The sequence below is a fragment of the Pseudorca crassidens genome, chromosome 1 (genome assembly GCF_039906515.1).
Source record: "Pseudorca crassidens isolate mPseCra1 chromosome 1, mPseCra1.hap1, whole genome shotgun sequence".
Taxonomy (NCBI): Eukaryota; Metazoa; Chordata; class Mammalia; order Artiodactyla; family Delphinidae; genus Pseudorca; species Pseudorca crassidens.
The window spans coordinates 112,826,255-112,844,927 of NC_090296.1; the positions used below are offsets into that span (position 1 = coordinate 112,826,255).

General features: G+C 38.8%; 1 protein-coding gene across 5 annotated transcripts in view; it reads left to right on the top strand.

Annotated features, from left to right (window-relative positions):
- The window catches only part of ZNF609 (zinc finger protein 609), a 232,309-nt gene that overhangs the window by 149,202 nt on the left and 64,434 nt on the right, over window positions 1-18,673 (top strand). The gene's annotated exons all lie outside the window — the stretch shown is intronic.

The window sequence follows — 18,673 nt, forward strand, 5'->3', positions numbered from 1 at the left end:
CTATAAATGTCAGTTTACAGGGTTATAGTCAGGAAGACATTAAAAACAAACAGAAAATGTTATAATCCTTTGGGAATAACAACAAATAAGTTTAAAAGTAGAATACTTTGTATAGTCTTGGTAATACCTAAGGAAGGTCCTGAGAAGGGTAAATAAATTACCCTGGAAATGTAAGCAGTACTATAGACTTTTTTTTTTAAGCTCTAGAGAGCCTGAAAGTTGATGGAATAGTGTGTATCAAAAAACTGTAAAATATGCATAGCCTTTTATTCACTAATCTCATATATAGGATGTTAGCCTGTGAAAATCGTAAAACAGGTACAAGATATGTAGCCATTAAGATACTCCTCTCGGCCTTGTTTATACAAGTGAAAATTGGGACAACCTAAATATCCACCTGTAGTAAATTGGCCAAATAAATTATGCTTTATTTGTTCAAAAGGATTCTATTCAAACATTTAAAATTATGTTTTAAATTAATCGACACAAAAATGTTTGTGGTACAGTGAAATTCTGATAAAATGGTTTTTGCAATCTGAAAATTCCATTTGGTCTTCAAGAAAGTTCCCATATTTAATAATAATTCAGAATGTTCTGATAATCCAACTATAACTCATTTCTGTAGTATAATTGAGTAGATAAGAAGGATTGATGTTTGCCGTCTGGCCATATTAATACTTTTGTGATGAAATGCCTCGACTATCATTCAAGTGTTTTGTTTGAGGCAGTTGCAGAAATTTAACGCTTTTAAGAGCAGGAGAGATTTGAAGGGTTTTATATCTTAAACAGGCATATTAAGGATGAAGCATGACTCTACCTTCTAAAAAACATGAAATAAATATTCCATCAACAGATTATTTTAGAAGAAATAAATAGATTGATGCCGAACCCACTCCAGAGACAGGCGACTGGAGAGACACTGTGATTGCCTATCTTACTAGAGCACAAGGACTGGGGAAGGGACAGTTTTCTATGAAAGATGGATGCTGGGCAGACAAAAACTACATATACACTATGGTTTTAAAAATTAAAACTTGAAAAGGTAAAGACTTGGAGGGAACATGCTTAAATATTTACAAAATATAAAGATTATAAAAATTGTAAGGGACATCAACTCTTAAATTCCAGAAGCTGGTCCAATCAGAAGGAACTTCAGGATTTTTGTTAGGTGGCTAGAAAAGAACCTGTCTGTCCACTGAGCCTGGAATTAAGAGCTTGTAAAGCTTGAACTGCCGCAGCTACCTTGCCACCCAGGAGGAGAGCCTGTCTGAAAATGAAGCAGAACCGAAAAGACACCACCAAGGGAGGAAGGGATAGAAACTAGGCCTCCATGACATCATGTGAGCCTTTATATCAGGCCATGCCTAATTTGGACTTTTTAAGTTATATGATAGCCTAATTTGGACTTTTTGTTTAAGCCAGTCTGGTGTGCTCTTCTGTCACTTGAAAAAGTCCTAATACAGTCTCCTTAGAGATCATAAAGTCCAACTACTTCATTTCATAAGGTCAAAGTTTGGAGAAGTGAAATGACTTGTCTAAGGTTATACAGCTAAGTGGTGGAAAACTGAGACTAAAACCTGGCCCTGCTGCCTCCTTTGTAAGCTCATTACTGCAACATAAATCAGTTTAAGTAGGTTTGGGGTGAAGTCTTTGATGGGTTTGAGGATGCCATTTAAGATAAAACTAAATTAGCCCTACACAGTGTGTCTTTTGGAATGACAGTGACTGCTATTGGCAGAGAACTGACTCCAGTATTGTAGCTCTTACTTGTTCAAAGTATTAGATAAGAGTTCTGTCTGGGGCTTCCCTGGTGGCGCAGTGGTTGGGAGTCCGCCTGCCAGTGCAGGGGATGCGGGTTCGTGCCCCGGTCCGGGAGGATCCCACATGCCGCGGAGTGGCTGGGCCCGTGAGCCATGGCCCCTGGGCCTGCGCGTCCGGAGCCTGTGCTCAGCAACGGGAGAGGCCACAACAGTGACAGGCCCACGTACCGCAAAAAAAAAAAAAAAAAAAAAAAAAGAGTTCTGTCTGTACACCATAGCATTTCATGACTGATAACTTAATGACTCATTCATCTGTGAACTTAGTGGATAATATTCGGCTGACTGTTCTCATGTTGCCCATTTCCTGGGCCTCCTTAAGCTTCTAGAATAAGCAGACTCAAACATTTTTCCATGGGCTTGCGTAGTAATACGAAATGAAATATGGACCTCAAATATATACCAAGCTCTTTCCTGCCTTAGGGATTTACATATGCTGTTCCCTCTGCCTGCATTGCTCATTCCTAGGTTCTTCATGTCTTCTCATCTTTTAGGATCAGCTTAAATCCATCCTCTTCAGAGAGGCCATCCCCAACTATACCAGAGATAGCTCACATTGTCCAAGAACCTCTTACCACTTGCCCTATTTGTGCCTTAGTAGGTTTCTATTATAGTTATTTACCAGTCTCTTTCATTTCCCGCTGCATACCCAGTGTCTAGGACAAGACCTACACATAGGGGTACTCAATAATTCTTTGTTAAGTGATTGAATTTTAAAGGTATTCAGGGCTTAAAGAAAAACAATAAAAAGCACTAAGTGTTTGGGCCCTTCCCTAGCCCTGTCCCAAGTACCTTAATTGCCCTCATACCTCCACTGACTGAGCATATGGCACGAATCCTGAATAGAGAGGAAACTAAAAGCTGTACTTAACCACTGTACTGATAATTGTCTCAGGCATTTTTGAGTTAATATTTTATTGCCTCTGTTCTTCAGCTTTTCGTGCCTTGTTTTTTCTCTTTGTGACTTCTCACCTACCCACTTGACTCTGACTCACATTCCTCACACTGAAAGGGAGTATCAGAGAAGTGAGGTGGCCCTGAGAGCAGGGGAGGAAGGATGGAATGATGAGGGCCACGAGAAATCTCTTTCAGGCCTCTAATTGCTCTAAGGTCACCGTTTGGAGTCTAGAATGAGGAGGACTTTGAGTGCCTCTTTTTCTTGTTCAGTGCCCTCAACTTGAGTGCTTAGCTGGCAGGCGGGCACCTTTTCCTCCTCAGTTACTGTCAGAACAACATAAAGGTCAGACAGAGAAAGACAAATGAGAGCAGCTCAGGGAAGGGAGGTTACCACAGTAACAAGCAGGCCAGACTGCTATTTGGAAACAGGCCTAATCTTTCTCCTCCTCCTCCCTCCTTCTCAGCACAAGAAGATGGGTATTGTCTAGCTGACCTGCATCCTTGGGGTGGGCACCATAATCCTTTTCTGACACTTCCTAGTGACACTGGAATGAGCTGCTTTGCATTTTAATTTGATAAGCAGCAGCCACAGTTTTCTCAGAAGTGCTGGAGACATGGCTTTTTCTGGCCCTGTTCCAGGTAGGATTCTGGTCGCCACAGAGAGGGGTTTGGGATTGTTGTTTATTTCTTAACAAAGAGTTTGCATACGTGCACATGATGGACGATGCCACTCACTTCTTGGCAATTAGAATCAAATGAATATGGGCAGTGGCTGGTTTATGAATATCTGCCTTACGAAGATCACAGAAATGTTTGTGTAGTACTGCCCATATCCCCAGCTCTTAGGTACCACCCAGCTGTTTGGGGCCAGTCCTATGGCCCGTTGTCCCAGTGACCTATGCAATGGAAGTACTGACTTAATGTCATTACCCTTCTGCCTCCCCCCCTTCTACTTATGTGCCCCAGTATTCTTAACTCTTTTCACCTGCCTGCCTATTTCCTCATTAACCTAGGTCCCTTTTCTTACAATAAACGTAAACCTTCACATATGTAAACATCGCTCCCTTTTCCATTAAAAGTAGCTTTTTTAAAAACTAAATTTTAAAAAAGTTCTCAATATAATGAAGAAATCAAATACTGAAAAATATAAAAGAGAAACTAAATATCATCCAGAGTCTCACTACCCAAAGATGATTGCAAGAACATCCTTCTAAATCTCAACTTCTGTTTCTCACTTCTGATCTGCATAGTGTATAAGAATTGTACATAGGGACTTCCCTGGCGGGCTAGTGGTTAAGACTCTGAGCTTCCATCCCACGTGCCACACGGTGCAGCCAAAAAAAAAAAAAAAAAATTGTATATAGTTACATAAAGATCAGTTTAACATTAATGGGCTAATTTAATACATACTGTATTATAAACTTTTTTTCACTCAAAAATATGCTGTGGATCTCTGTACTTGTTGGTAGTTATAGATCTATGCTATAATGGACATTCAGATTGTTTCTGGGTTTTTGTTTGACTGTTAAAAACTAATACTGAAGCAAACTGTACGCGATACATTTTTGTGCACTTGTCCTTTTATCTTCTTAATATAAATTCTAAAAGTGGAATTTTTGGACAAAAGAGCATGTACATTTTACATCTTAATACCTATTGCCAAATCGCCCTCTCCAGAGTTTCTACCAATTCATATTCCCACCAACTAATACTGCGTTAACAGTGTCTGTTTTTTTTCCGTATTCTTGCCAGATTGGATATCGTTCAGCTGTTTCATCTTTACCAGTCAGATAGGTGAAAAATTATATTGTGTTTTTATTTGTATTTATGTATTATTCTGAAGTCCTTAAAAAATACTCAGAAGACCCCTCCAGATTGTGCACTGATGACCCACCTCTTCCTTGTAACACACTTCCAGTCTTCTTTTCCTGGAATGCTGGCAATTAAGCATAGTAGAAGCAATATAAAACTAATCTCACTCCTCTTTCTCCAGTCTCCCCAAATCAAAACTGAAACCTGTTCCTCCTCTTTTTTCTTTCTTTTTCTTTCAGTAATAGAATACCATTCCACTTGAATTTAATCTCCAGAGACTGGGATTTTCATCTGTTTTGTTCATTGCATATCCTCTGCACTTAGAATAGTGCCCAGCATATATTAGGTGCTTATTAAATATTTGTGGAATGAATCATCTCCTAACCATCTGAATTAGAAATTCTAGTCATACCTGACTCCTGTACTGATTACCTACATGTCTCATGTGTCGTGAAGTCAAACTGCTTGTATGTCCTGAATGTCTCTTGAGGCCTTCTCCTACTTCTTACTTACTGGGTTTGTTGCAACAGGCATCTAGCTAGGTGCCCTCCTTTTCAATCTCTTTTAGTCTACCCTCTTCCATTAATTTTACTTTTAATTATACAAACCTGATATCACTCCTTTGCTTTAATTCCTCAGAAGTTTCTTAATACCTGCAAAGTTAAGTCCAAATTTTACTCTCCCTGTACTACTCTTTCCTCCAACCAAACCAAACGACCTGCAGTTCTTTGAATATACTAATTGTGTTTGTTCATGCCTGTGCACCTTTGAACAGGCTGTTCCTTCTGCTTAGAGTATGCTTTCTTTTTCCTTTTCATTTTTTTAAAATTGAAGTATAGTTGATTTACAGTGTTGTGTTGGTTTCTGGTGTGTGGCAAAGTGATTCAGATAGATATATAGATATATATATATATATTCTTTTTCATATTCTTTTCTATTATGGCTTATTACAGGATATTGAATATAGTTGTCTGTTGCTGTACAATAAGATCTTGCTGTTTATCCATTCTATATATAATAGTTTGTATCTGCTAGTCCTAACCCCCCAATTCAACTCTCTCCCACCCCCCAACCCCTTGACAACCACAAGTCTGTTCTCTATGTCTGTGAATCTGTTTCTGTTTCATACATAAGTTCATTTGTGTCATATTTTAGATTCCACATGTAAGTGATATCATATGGTATTTGTCTTTCTTTTTCTGACTTATTTCACTTGGTATGATAATCTCTAGGTCCATCCATGACACTGCAAATGGCATTATTTCATTCTTTTTTTATGGGCAAGAAATATTTCATTGTATATGTGTACCACATCTTCTTCATCCATTCATATGTTGATGGACATTTAGGTTGTTTCCAAGTCTTGGCTATTGTAAGTAGTGCTTCTATGAACATAGGAGTGCATGTATCTTTTCAAATTATAGTTTTGTCTGGATATATGCCCAGGAATGGGATTGCTGGATCATATGGCAACTCTATTTTTAGTTTTTTGAGGAACCTCCATACTGTTCTCCATAGTGGCTGCGCCAATTTACATTCCCACCAACAGTGTAGGAGGGTTTCCTTTTCTCCACACCCTGTCCAGCCTTTGTTATTTGTAAACTTTTTAATGATGGCCATTCTGACCAGTGTGGGTGGTACCTTGTAGTTTTGATTTGCATTTCTCTGATAATTAGCGATTTTGAGCAACTTTTCATGTGCCTATTGGCCATCTGTGCGTCTTCTTTGGAGAAATGTTTGTTTAGGTCTTCTGCCCATATTTTGATTGGGTGGTTTGGTTTTTTTGTTTCTGAATTGCATGAGCTATTTATATGTTTTGGAAGTTAAGCCCTTGTCATCACATCATTTGCAAATATTTTCCCCCAGTCTGTAGATTGTCTTTTCCTTTTGTGTATGGTTTCCTTTGCTGTGCAAATGGAGTATGCTTTCTATTCTTTTCTTGGGGAACTCCTTTAGGTCCACTCCGCTATGAAGTCTTCCCTGTTGCCTCTTGGCAGTCACTCCCTGGGCAGGGTACTTGCAGCCCTCTGTTCACCTCTGTTATGATTATTTGTTTAACAGTTGTCTCCTAATATAAAATGAAGTTTTGCAAGCTAGGATATAAACTTTGTAAATACACTCTGCAAATACAGGATATCTGTTTTTTCTGAGCCTTATAGAGTTCTTCATTTTATTACACTGTTGAATGGATTTGTGAGTATTACAATAAGGACCATGTTTAGTAATGAAGGCTGTAAAAATCTGTTACCTAGAATATAGCAACTCTTATTTACATTGTTGGATTTGCCTACTGCTCTACCTTGGTGAGAGATTTTTAAGGCCAGAGTTTTTTCCAATATTGAATGCTCTGATGCCTTTCTAAGTTACTCTGTTTTGGAAGCTTAACTTTACTGGCCCTTGAAAGATGAAGTGCCCTTCTCAATTTCTATAAGATTTTGTGAGCCCTGTATGTTAAGTATGTTGTACAAAATTCTAAATTTCATATAGTGTTGTTATTTGGTATTTTCACTTTTGTTGGTCTATATTAGAAGAGCTAAGCTAAGGAATTGTTGAAAAGTGAAACACAGTTTAGCAAGGCTTAACTGCCTTATTGATAGGTGTTTCAGTTCCACTTCAAAGGATATTTGTACTGGAAAATCAGAACCATATTATGATGCCACTTGAAGCAAAAAAATCATTGTATGAAACCAAGGATTTACCAAAACAAATGTGCAAATTCAGATCTAAAAAACAGATTAAAAACTCTTGAACAACCTTTGTTCTCTTTATAAAAGATGAGTTGGCTTTACCAAATTCTAAATAGCAACCACCTCCTTTCCTCTTTCACAAAGCGTCTCAATTTTTGACAGAGTTCAGTGTCTAAATCCAAATTAATCACATTGGAAAATATTGAAAGAGTTTGCACATGTAGTCAGAGATCCTTTCGTCTAGGGAATCCTGGTAGATGGGAGAGAACTATAAGACTGCAGACAGGCAAATGTCCAAATTTTCAAAATTGAAGACCATCAAACATAACATTGAACTTTAGCTAAGTCCTAGAACAAAATGTTAAACAGATAGTTTGTGAAGTACTTGCACTCTTCTTCCTGGTCATGCCGAAGGTTTTTTGGAGTAGCATGTATAATGGAAAAGAGCACAAGCTCTAGAGTTAGGCATACCTTTGTTCAAATCCTGGCCCTGCCACTTAGTAACTGGTCATTATGGACAAATCAATTAACCTTCATGGGGCTTTGTTTATTTTCTGTCAAACAAAGCATCATCTGCTTCATAGGAGTGTAGGAGATTTACTAAGATAACTCTGGTGCACAGTAGACACACAGTAACTTCTGATTATCTTTCCTTCACCTCTTGATGCTTTCCCTTACCCAGTGCAATTTAGCTTCTGTGCCTTACCCTTTCCTGCAATTTCAGCTTGCACAACGGCAGCCCATTTTCTTCTTGAAACTTCATTTTCCCTTGACTTCTTGTGACACCATTCAGTTTGGGTTCTCACTTCTTTATTATTGCATGGGTTCTAGAGCCAAATTGCCTGAGTTTGAATCCCAGTTTTATCACTTGGTAGCTATATGACCTTGGCCAACTTACCTAGCCCATATAGCTTTAGTATATTCATCTTTAAAAGGAGATACAATGTTAATTACCTCAGAGGGTCATTTTGAGGAATACATATGAAATGCTTTGAAAAGTGCTTGACACACACACACACAGTAAGCAGTAATTGAAGTTTGCTTCTATCATTTAAAAACCTTATTGGATCATATCACTTTCTTGCTTAAAACTCCACAGTGACCTTCTTTAGTATGACATGTAATCTCCCACCACTTGACCATTCCCTCCAAACTATTGTGGTTCCCTCTCAGGCCATGTATTTGGTGTTACATCTGACTAAAATAACCTAATTTTCCTTATCTTCCAGTTGAACTTACTTCTAAGACTCAGCTGAAACGTCAGCTGCCTCTCTCCCAGGTGTACACAAGTGATCTTGCCACCTTTTACTTCTTTTACATCCTTTATGATATTTCTTTAATTACTTGTTCACATTTGTTTACCTGCCCAGACCTAGGGACAGGGATCATATTAAGATTCATCACTTGCCATAATACAGTGCTTAGATTATAGTAAGTATTTAATGTTTCTGAATGAAGAAAGGAATCCGGAAAAATAATGCTTATTAGAAACCAAATTAATTTCTAAAACATGACACTCTAAACTTTCTCTCTCTTCCCAATAGAGTTTTTGGGTGGGTAGATTGGAGTGCCTTGATTTCTTCAAGATATTTGAAAAAACCTTTTATGATATTCTTGATGACATGTCAGTGAAATGTAGACTGGATGGTGATACAGTTGGGTGACTTTATAGTTGGCTGAAGAGCTATATTTAAAGAGTATTGATCACTAGATGTTAGCTAGGTTAGTATACCACAAGTCTCTGCCATTGATCCAGTCCTGTTCAACATTTTCATTATAACTTGTGACTAAATAGAAAGTATGCATATAAATTTGTGGGTGATATATAGTGGTCAGGACTTTTTCAGTTGTGATGGAAACCTGGCTCAAGCTAGTTTAAGCAAACAAGGAATTTGTAGGTTCTCACCAGTGGAGTTCATTAGTTTCCGGCAGGGGCTCAAATAATGTCTTTGGGATTCTGTCTTTGCTCATTTCTATTCTACTTTTCCCTGAATTGGCTTTTTTCTTAGACAAGCCTTCTCAAGTGTTAGGGAAAATGGCCACTAGCAGTTCCAGGTTTAGTTAGTCCTTCCAGCTTAAGGGACCAGGGGAAGAAAGAATCTCTGTAGCCTGTGGAGAACCTATTCCATGTAGTCTGAGTAAAGTTGGGCCCACTCCTATAGTGGAATGAAGTTGGGGGAATGGATTTCCCACAGGAAAGAGAAATTCCTCTACCAGAAGAAGGGAAGACATAATGAAGTCAAAACTATACTAGAATGAACCACTGCAGATGGACAGTTCAAGTACTGAATGTCTGAATAGAGATTGACAATGTCATAAAAGACTGAAAGATAGAATTAAATTGTAAGATATTGTTGTTGTTACTATTATTATCATCATTATTGTTATTGGCTAATATTTATTGAACTTTTACTGTGTCTTGGGCACTATGCACTAAGCACTTCATATTCAGTTAATTGCTACAATGACTGTATGAAATATAGGTACCCCTGATGTTTTTACAGAGCTGAGATTTCATCCAGTCTGTCTTTTAGGATGATGAGCATTTAAAGTTTAAAACAGTTACCTCCATTTTTATTACATGAAGAAATAAGGTACAGAACAGCGTATGTAGTACACTGTCATTTGTGTAAAAAGAATGAAGGGAAGGTACATATAAACAAGCAAATACATATGCATTGGGTTGATTGCTTCTGGGAAAGGAAACTGATGGTGGTGGGTGGGGGTCAGAGGTGGAAGAGAATGTTTTCAAAGTTTGGGTAGAAAAGATCTAGGGAGTTTTAATGGCTATGAAATTCAGTATGAGCTTTCAAGAGTGACTTGACTCTTAGAATAACTAATAATGGCTACCATTTGAGATTGCCAGAATACTGTAGACATATTGCTAGGCCCTTGACATACGTTAAAGAATTTAATCTTTTAAGCCATCCAGTAAAGTAAGGGTTATTTTCTCACCACAGGGTTGGGGCGGGGTGGATAAAGTTCAGATAGGGGTTTTATTTTTATTTTATTTTTTTTTTAAACTTATGTATTTATTTATTTATTTTTGGTTGCATTAGGTCTTCGTTGCTTGCGCAAGCTTTTCTCTACTTGTGGCGAGCGGGGACTACGCTTCATTGTGGTGCACAGGCTTCTCATTGCGGTGGCTTCTCTTGTTGCAGAGCATGACTTCTCGTTGCAGAGCATGGCCTCCAGGTGCACGAGCTTCAGTAGTTGTGGCACGCGGGCTCAGTTGTTGTGGCTCACAGGCTGTAAGCGCAGGCTCAGTAGTTGTGGCGCACAGGCTTAGTTGCTCCGCGGCATGTGCGATCCTCCTGGACCAGGGCTCGAGCCCGTGTCTCCTGCACTAGCAGGCAGATTCTTAACCACTGTGCCACCAGGGAAGCCCTATTTTTATTTTTTATTTATTTTTTAAATATCTATTTATTTGTTTATTTGGTTGTGCTGGGTCTTAGTTGTGGCACGTGGGCTCCTTAGTTGTGACATGTGAACTCTTAGTTGCAGCATGCATGTGGGATCTAGTTCCCTGACCAGGGATCGAACCCTGGCCCCCTGCATTGGGAGCGCGGAGTCTTAACCACTGTGCCACCAGGAAAGTCCCCAAATAGGGGTTTTATGACTACCTATTATAGAAAAGATTTCACCCTTGAGCGGTTAGGTTAGTTAGATGATCTTGAAGGTTTTTCCACACTATGATGTGATTTTATAATTTTGTCTTGCACATGCTCTCTAGGAACCCAAGTAGCTTTGCTGCCTAAGGTGCTTTGTTTAGACAGAATGACCTCTCATTGGAATCACCCATTGTTTCCTGTCAAATCTGTAGGTCTTATGTGGAAGTTATAAAGAATCAGTTGATATTCTGTGACCTAATATTATAGAACACAAAGTCACCTAGGAGACAGTTGGGCATTGAAGCATATCTAAGCAGATGGCCATTTCCCACTTGGTTCAGTAGTGCTAAGGTGTCCATAATCAGGAGTTAACTCAGACTGTACAACACCCTTCATACCACTTCGAAGTTTTATCTCTATACCTTTAGCTTAAGTAGCAAAGACAAGGAAGACTTCTGTAGGAAAGGATGGCTTCTGGTTAATTAAGGGACCCATTTTAAAATTTCTTTTAGATAAGCCATGTTTAATTTCTGAACTACTAAATTACAATTTCAGAGAAGTCTTATACTTAGCAATTTGAGAACAAATAGGCACTAGAGGAGTGATTCCCCCTCTGCCCACAAGGGTAAGGATCAATTTTATTAGTAGTTAATGACCATCATTCTTTTGTCCGTTTTAGAAACAATTAACTGAGTGCTTTATTCTCCCATATTTTTAAAATACTCATTACTCAATTGCTGAAGTTTATTAATACCTAACTTATGAACATCCCTTACTTAAAAAATCCTTAGTCTGGATCTTAGGAGCTGTCTTATCTACTCCACTCTTGCTAATAATTTTCCCTGCCTTTGTGTCTCTTTTTCCTTCACTGTCTTTCCAAACTGTGTGGCAGACACTGTTGTTTGCCTACTGAACAGGCAGCCTCCCTCAACTTCCTTGCTACCAGAATCCCAGTTTTGTATAGGAATCAGATGGCATATGCTTCTGGAGAAGCTGAGCACTTACCCAATCCCAGAACATGAAACTTGATTAATTCTCAAAATATAGCACTCAGACCCCTAAGTATCTCTCATACCTTTTCAGAGGTCCTGCCACGTCAAAACTATTTTCATAATAATACTAAGACATTACTTGCCTTTTTCACTCTGTTGACATTTGCACTGATGGTGCAAAAGCAATGGTAGGTAAAATGGCTGACATCTTGGCAGGAGTCAAATCAGTGGCTCCAAATTGTACTAGTAATAACATTCTTAACTGCTGTGCCCTCACAGTAAAAGGTAAACATTTTTATATAGCTAGTTTCACTTTAAAATATCTTTAATAAAGCAGTAACAATTATTAGCTTATTAAATCTTGACCTTTGAGTACATGTCATTTTATATTCTATGTAGCAAAATGGGAAGTACATATAAAGCACTTCTTCTGCATCCTGTTTGTCTCTAGGAACAGCGCTTGTGCAACTGAGTCCCAAGCTGAACTAGCCAGTTTTTCATGAAATGCCATTTTTACTTGAGAGAACAACTAACAAATTATAGTTATTCAGACTTGGGTATTTAGCAGACATTTTCTTGAAAATGAATGAAATAAGCCTGAGACAGGCTGGGACCAGGGACCCTTTGCTGCAGTGCTTGCACCTGTCTCCTCCAGCAACAAAATACCAAGAAACTATATGGGACTAAAAATAGCTTCGTGCATGCCCAGTTGGGGCAAATTATGGACAACAAGATACAAAAAGACCAAAAACTCAACTGCCACTTCTGAAGAGCCAAGAGCAAAAAAACAGGGTACCAGGAGCAAAAGCAAGATATTGTGCATGCCCCCTGCACACACCACCACCAAAGTGGTGGACAAACCACCTAAACTACCCCTCTGGCCCAACCCCCGGACCCACCCCTACCATTACCCCATATAAAGAACCAGCTCGCCCTGCCTCAGTGAGCAAGCCAGGGAACTTGCTACTTGTTTTTGCTCTCTCCTGCTGCAGCAGGAGCCCCAGTGAAGCCTTGCCTGAATTCCTTGTCTTGCATCTTATCAATTTCTACTGATTAGAGAAGGCCAAGAACCCTGGTTGGTAACAAGCCTATTATTCCAAGGACAACAACTGACAGTTATTTGTTGTTAATGATAAAATTTGAGCTTTCAAACTAACATTACAATTTTGGAAATTTTGTATCTACCCCCCTATGAGTTTGACACCTTACCAGTATTTTAAAGACTTTCCTGATAAGCTCAGAGACAATATTAACAAATAACACTTTTCAATATTAATGGACTATGTCAACATTTGAAAGAGCTGTCTAACTCAGTGAACCAGTATTTTCCAAATGACTAATGCATGATGTTAAAAAAAAAAAAATCATGCACTTAAAGAAACATTCCAAGTGCAAGCTAGACCAATGGATTGTAATCTAACAGAGTACAAAAAGTTTCAGATTCCACATTGTCAATAACCTTTAAGAACTATCACTCATTGGGACTTCCCTGGTGGTCTAGTGGCTAAGACTCCGTGCTTCCCAGTGCAGGGGCCCTGGGTTCAATCCCTGGTCAGGGAACTAGATCCCACATCCCGCAACTAAAAGATCCTGTGTGCCACAACTAAAAGATCCCACATGCTACAACGAAGATCCCACGTGCCACAACTAAGACCCCATGCAGCCAAGTAAATAAAATAAATATTAAAAAATAAAAAGAACTATTACTCTTTGCATTTTGGGGTCACATCAAAGGAGAATACCCACAATTATCTGAAAACGACATACAAATCTGTGTGAGACCAGCTTTCTTTCTTTTTTTTTCTTTTCTTTAAAATAAATTTATTTATTTTTTGGCTGCGTTGGGTCTTCGTTATCAATGTTATCACATGTCTAGTCTGGGTATCTACCATATAGTCAAGATACAGTTCAATCACTGCAGGGATCCCTGTGTTGCCCTTTCCTCTCTACACCCACCTTCCTTCCTCCTCCCACCAAGTGTCTCGTGTCACTTCAAAATTGTTAGCTGTTAGTTGTTTTAAATTAATTAGTACATACTAAAATCTTTCAGTTTTAATTCTGACACAGTAAATATCAACAAATATAGCCTACATAAATAAAAGCTGTGTAAGGTTCTCAATTTTTAAATCTGTAAAGGTTTCCCAAGACCTGGAAGGTGAAGAACAGCTGGCTTAAAGCAGGGAGAATCATTCCCATTTCTCCTTCCCAAGCTGCTGCAGAGCAAGATGTGGTTTGTGATGTCACAATTACAATGCTTGTGTTTTCTCATAGGACCATCAATATAAATGATGATTAGGTTCTTAAGTACAGTTAGTCATCCATGTTGGAGGATACGTTGAGACTTTTCTTTTGACATCTGTGATTCTGAATGATTCAGAGAAAGGCTTTAGCTTTCGGTTGTGTTTACTTTCCTTAAGGGGAAAGAGGATGGAGTAGAGAAGACACGTTCCAGCCGTGATGTTTTTAGGAAATGAGTATGTAAAAGGAGGTAAGAAGCGTGTTCAGGAGAGGAAGTAGTTGCAGCCAAACAGAATTTTTCTCAAATTCTTTATTCTTGAGAGCTAATTCTAGTGCTTCCTTTGGAAGCATGTAGGAATGGGAGGAGGGATCATCAACCTTGCGTGAAAAAAAATGTAGTCAGTTTCAGAGGTAGGTAGTACTTAGGTCCCTATGGTTACTCATCAGCTACAAAGTTAATAGTTTTGCTGAAGGAAAATGTGGTGCATTTCAAGCAGGCAGGAGACTGTAGAGTGAGAAGATTTGGAAGAGCAAAAGAGATGCTTCATTCAGCAAAAACCTTTGCACAGTATTGGACACTGCCATGTGATTTGTGTTATGCATTGATTTTGCTTATGAGATTTTTTCCTTTGTTCAATTTCCAGCATAATTTACTCAGTGCCACACATTGGGAGTTTTAGACAGGCTTGAATATTAGGATCGTTTGATCTGCCATCTCCTTCTCTTTACCAGAAGAGTCTTTAGGGTCTGAGCCTGAGACTCTATAGGGATCATCTCGGAGAACTCCCTATGGCTAATCTGTAGCCTTTAAATTATGTGTTCACTGCACTTGCATTTTCTAGTACACACTGGAACAGCCTTCACTGCTGACCTTGACCAAGTGATGATTGGTTAAAATTGAATGCTAAAGTAAGTCTTCTTTGAATAATAGAATATGTAGCTTTTAAGAACTGTTTGATGTTTGGCTGTGGTGCCAGCTACCACATCTTTCTTTTTCTCTTTTACCTCCTTGTCTTCTACTACAAAATGTCTGGGAAATTAACCAGAGTTACAACCAAATTCTTCTTCAAAGCAGCCCAAGTGAAATCTGGAAGCTCAGGAAACCGGCAAGCCTCGTTTTCCCCCTCTCCCCTCCTCTCCCCTCTCCTTCTTTCCTTCCTCCCTCCCTCCCTCCCTTCCTTCCTTTTTTCTTGGAGAGGCACTTGGAAAGGTACTTAGTGTTTGAAAAGGGACTGATTTCCTCCTTCACTAGTAGTTAAATGTTAAGCTCTTTGGGGATTTACTCGGAATATTCTGTTGCTTTCTGACAAGAGCTTCACGGAGAGGAAGAATTCAGATTCCTGCCTCCATCTTCAGTTATTCCATGATTTCCACCCTCCAGCCTCTCATAATAAAGATATTTCAGAATAAGCAAAAATAATCCTAAATTATTAAACAAGAATACAGTGAACTTATTTTGTCTCAAATTGCCAATCGACAGAAGGCAGTTCAAACAACTGAGGGTTTTAGCCCCTGTGTTTTAATTTGAGAGAAATATAAATAACACAATAAACTGATAAATGGGATTTTTTAAATTACCTTTTTTTTTAATAACCCACAATAAAAACTTTGTGAGCAAATCAAGTTTACTATAATACATCAGGGTGAGTACTTATATGTTGTCCATCAATCAAGATCGTATATTACTGTTAGTGTTGCTGATGCCGAGTCACTATAAAATCTTGAAGGATCTCTGGAATTATTGAAGAAAGAGAACTTCTTATTAATATAGTATTTAGTATATTTAATGACATTCTACTTTCTGCACAGTCTTTCCTGATAAATGTGAACATTCATCTAACCATGATCCCCAGTAATCTTTCACTCTTGAATAAAAGGGAGTTTCTTAGAGCTACTGTAGTTATCAGTCGAACCAGCTCCTTATCTGCCTTTTGACTGTGAAGGTAAAGATATCAGACTCATATTTGTGAAGGGGAGAGTCTGTCCCAAATATTTCTTAGCTACATTTTCTACCCCTAAAATTATGTTGCCACCTTGAAATTTTTTCCCTCCATTAGTGCCTCTCAAGTGTGGGAGTGCTATTAGACTAATATCTAAAGGTGAATTGAAAAGAAGTATCATTAAAAAAATAAAGGACATGAAATATTGGGAAACTTCAGAGATCTCCATCTTTAAATTCTCTGTCTCTTTTCAGGTTTTGTTTTGTTTTGTTGTTTACCTTCCCATGTCAGTGAAGCCCCAGGAGCCATGGTGGCACTTCTTAGCATTTCAGAATCTGAGAATTGGCCCAGCTTTTTTCATTGTCATAGTTGTTAAGGTATTTAATGACCTTAACTTTTCATATTTCTATTCCTTATTTTCCCTGCTGGCATCAGTCTCTTGACAATCCCTGCTCTTATATCCTAGGCATACAGGAAACATGGCAAAACGAGTCCTTTTTTTATTTTTATCCTCTCCTGGAGAGTGTTAAATGAAGCTATGTTTGTTCCGATGAATAGTAGAATTTGAAATCCCACAAAGCCACATAGGTTATTAGATGAATATCACAGAGCTGTTTATTATGCACTATGGCTTAATGTAGATTATAAATGTGACCAAACAGTAATTAGCAGAGCTAGATCTGTAATTAAACATTATTGTGCTGCTCCTTAGATTTCTTTTGCAAAGTAGAAGGAAACTGAACAGTAGTTCCACATCCATAGGTGGATTTCCTCACTTCTCCTCACCCTCAGAAATCTCGTTTAATCAGATAGTTAAATAAAGTCATCCTCACACAAACAGAGATCCTGAACTCTACTTAGTAACTTAACTCTGATCAGTAAGTGTGGTTTGATGCATACACACATTAATCAGCTCCTCGTGTGTATTAGTTCTGTTATTCTTAGTGATCAGTTCAGCTAAGTTTCTTCTCTTCAGATGTTTTCCCGCGGGGTTTAATTTGGCAAGCTGCTTGAATGCAACAGTAGTGTTTTGTACTTATGTCTTAGACGTTGTTTTCTGGGTCTGCTAGTATAGAATTGGGAGCTTAGCTTTGTCTAGATGTTAGTAGCTTATCTTTTCCCTGGCCTCCCAGCAGCACTGAATAACCTAACAGGAAATGAAACCACTTACAGAAAAGAGCTGTCTTTGATGGCAGAGTGTGTAGGTGACTCCCTGGGGACTTACCGCCTTCTCTGATTAGGATTGCTGCCTCAACCATGGGATAGGTTGGCAATAGGACTTGCTCAAGCGAGGCAATCAGAAAGTTCACAGGAGTGACCTAAAAGGTTCAGGCCAATTTCTTTGTCCAAGAAAGAGGACTTGGCAGGAATTTCTCTTGCTAGTAGAAGAAAGGTATAGAAAAGAGAACAAACTCTTAAGCAAAGGAAATGCACATACTAACTGTGAAGTTGCTTCTGTCTTAGTTCTTCCCCAAGAGAAAGAACCAAGAAACAGAGGTGAGGCTAAGAGTAAAGATGGTCTGTATACTCTGTCTCTGATTTCCCCTTTCTAGTAACTCTCACAGGTAAAATCTCCAGGAAACTTCCTTTCCAAAGAGTTAATGAACCACCTTCTTATAATTCCTGAGAGGGCTTAATGATAGAGCCAGAGTCCAGCACTACACAGGAGTAGTAGGAAATCCAGTTCATTTTTTCTGTTGTTTTCGCCTTCATATCTGTGCTTAGAAATTTTAAAGGGTTTTTCAGGCATCTACCACATCCCAAGAAGTTTGCCAAATTGGATTATAAATGCCTGATTTTCAAGAGTACAAAAGACCAAAAATGCCTTTTGGCATTTGCCATTATGCAGAAGATTCATTAGACAGGCTTCCACTTCCATTTTATGAAAAGGGTGGAGTTAGGGAAGTACAGGGTGGATGTGTGTAACAACAAACAGATAAGGATAAGGTTTTGGCAGCTTTTCAGGGACCAGAATTGATCAGAATCAGTGTTCTAGCATTCTGTGAACTCTGATAGTGACGGTCTGCAAATACCATCACTTGACTTGTAAGCCAAGAAGTCAGAGAGCTCCCTGAAGAGAATGGATGCAGTAGCCAGATCTCAGCTTCCAGGGTAGTGTTCGAGGCCAGGAAGGTGTAGGGGTGTGTGTGTGTGTGTGTGTGTGTGTGTGCGCGCGCGCGTGCGCACGTGCATATATGTGTTTAAAAGGAGGGAGATGGATTATAGATAGAGTGGTGGTCATGCAGTAAACTATTTCAGAACCAGAGTTCTGTTGCAGAGCTGTCCAGCAGCTTGGATTATGGGTGCGTGTGTGCCTTGCTTTCAGTGTGGGTCTGTTGAAGGAGTACGTTCAACCTGGTCTTTCACAAGGGAAAGAGAGTCCCAATCCTTGACTCTTATTTTCTAGGTCTTCTGATTGGTATCATACTTAATCTTTAGGGAAGATCAGTCAGTTTGTGTATTGAGTGCCTTTGCATATTCCAGACACTGTTTAGTTAGGGTGTAGGCAGTATTGACTCAGAGTTGGTACTTTGTCAACCTGATAAATGCTAGGGTTTAAAGAATTAAGGGATTATTGCTTTTTATTACAATTTTTCTTTTAACTCTAGATGCGTTGCTTTCTTCTTGGCGTCTAAGTAATTGCATTCTTGTGGGAGGGTCTAGTTTTTTGAGGTAGAT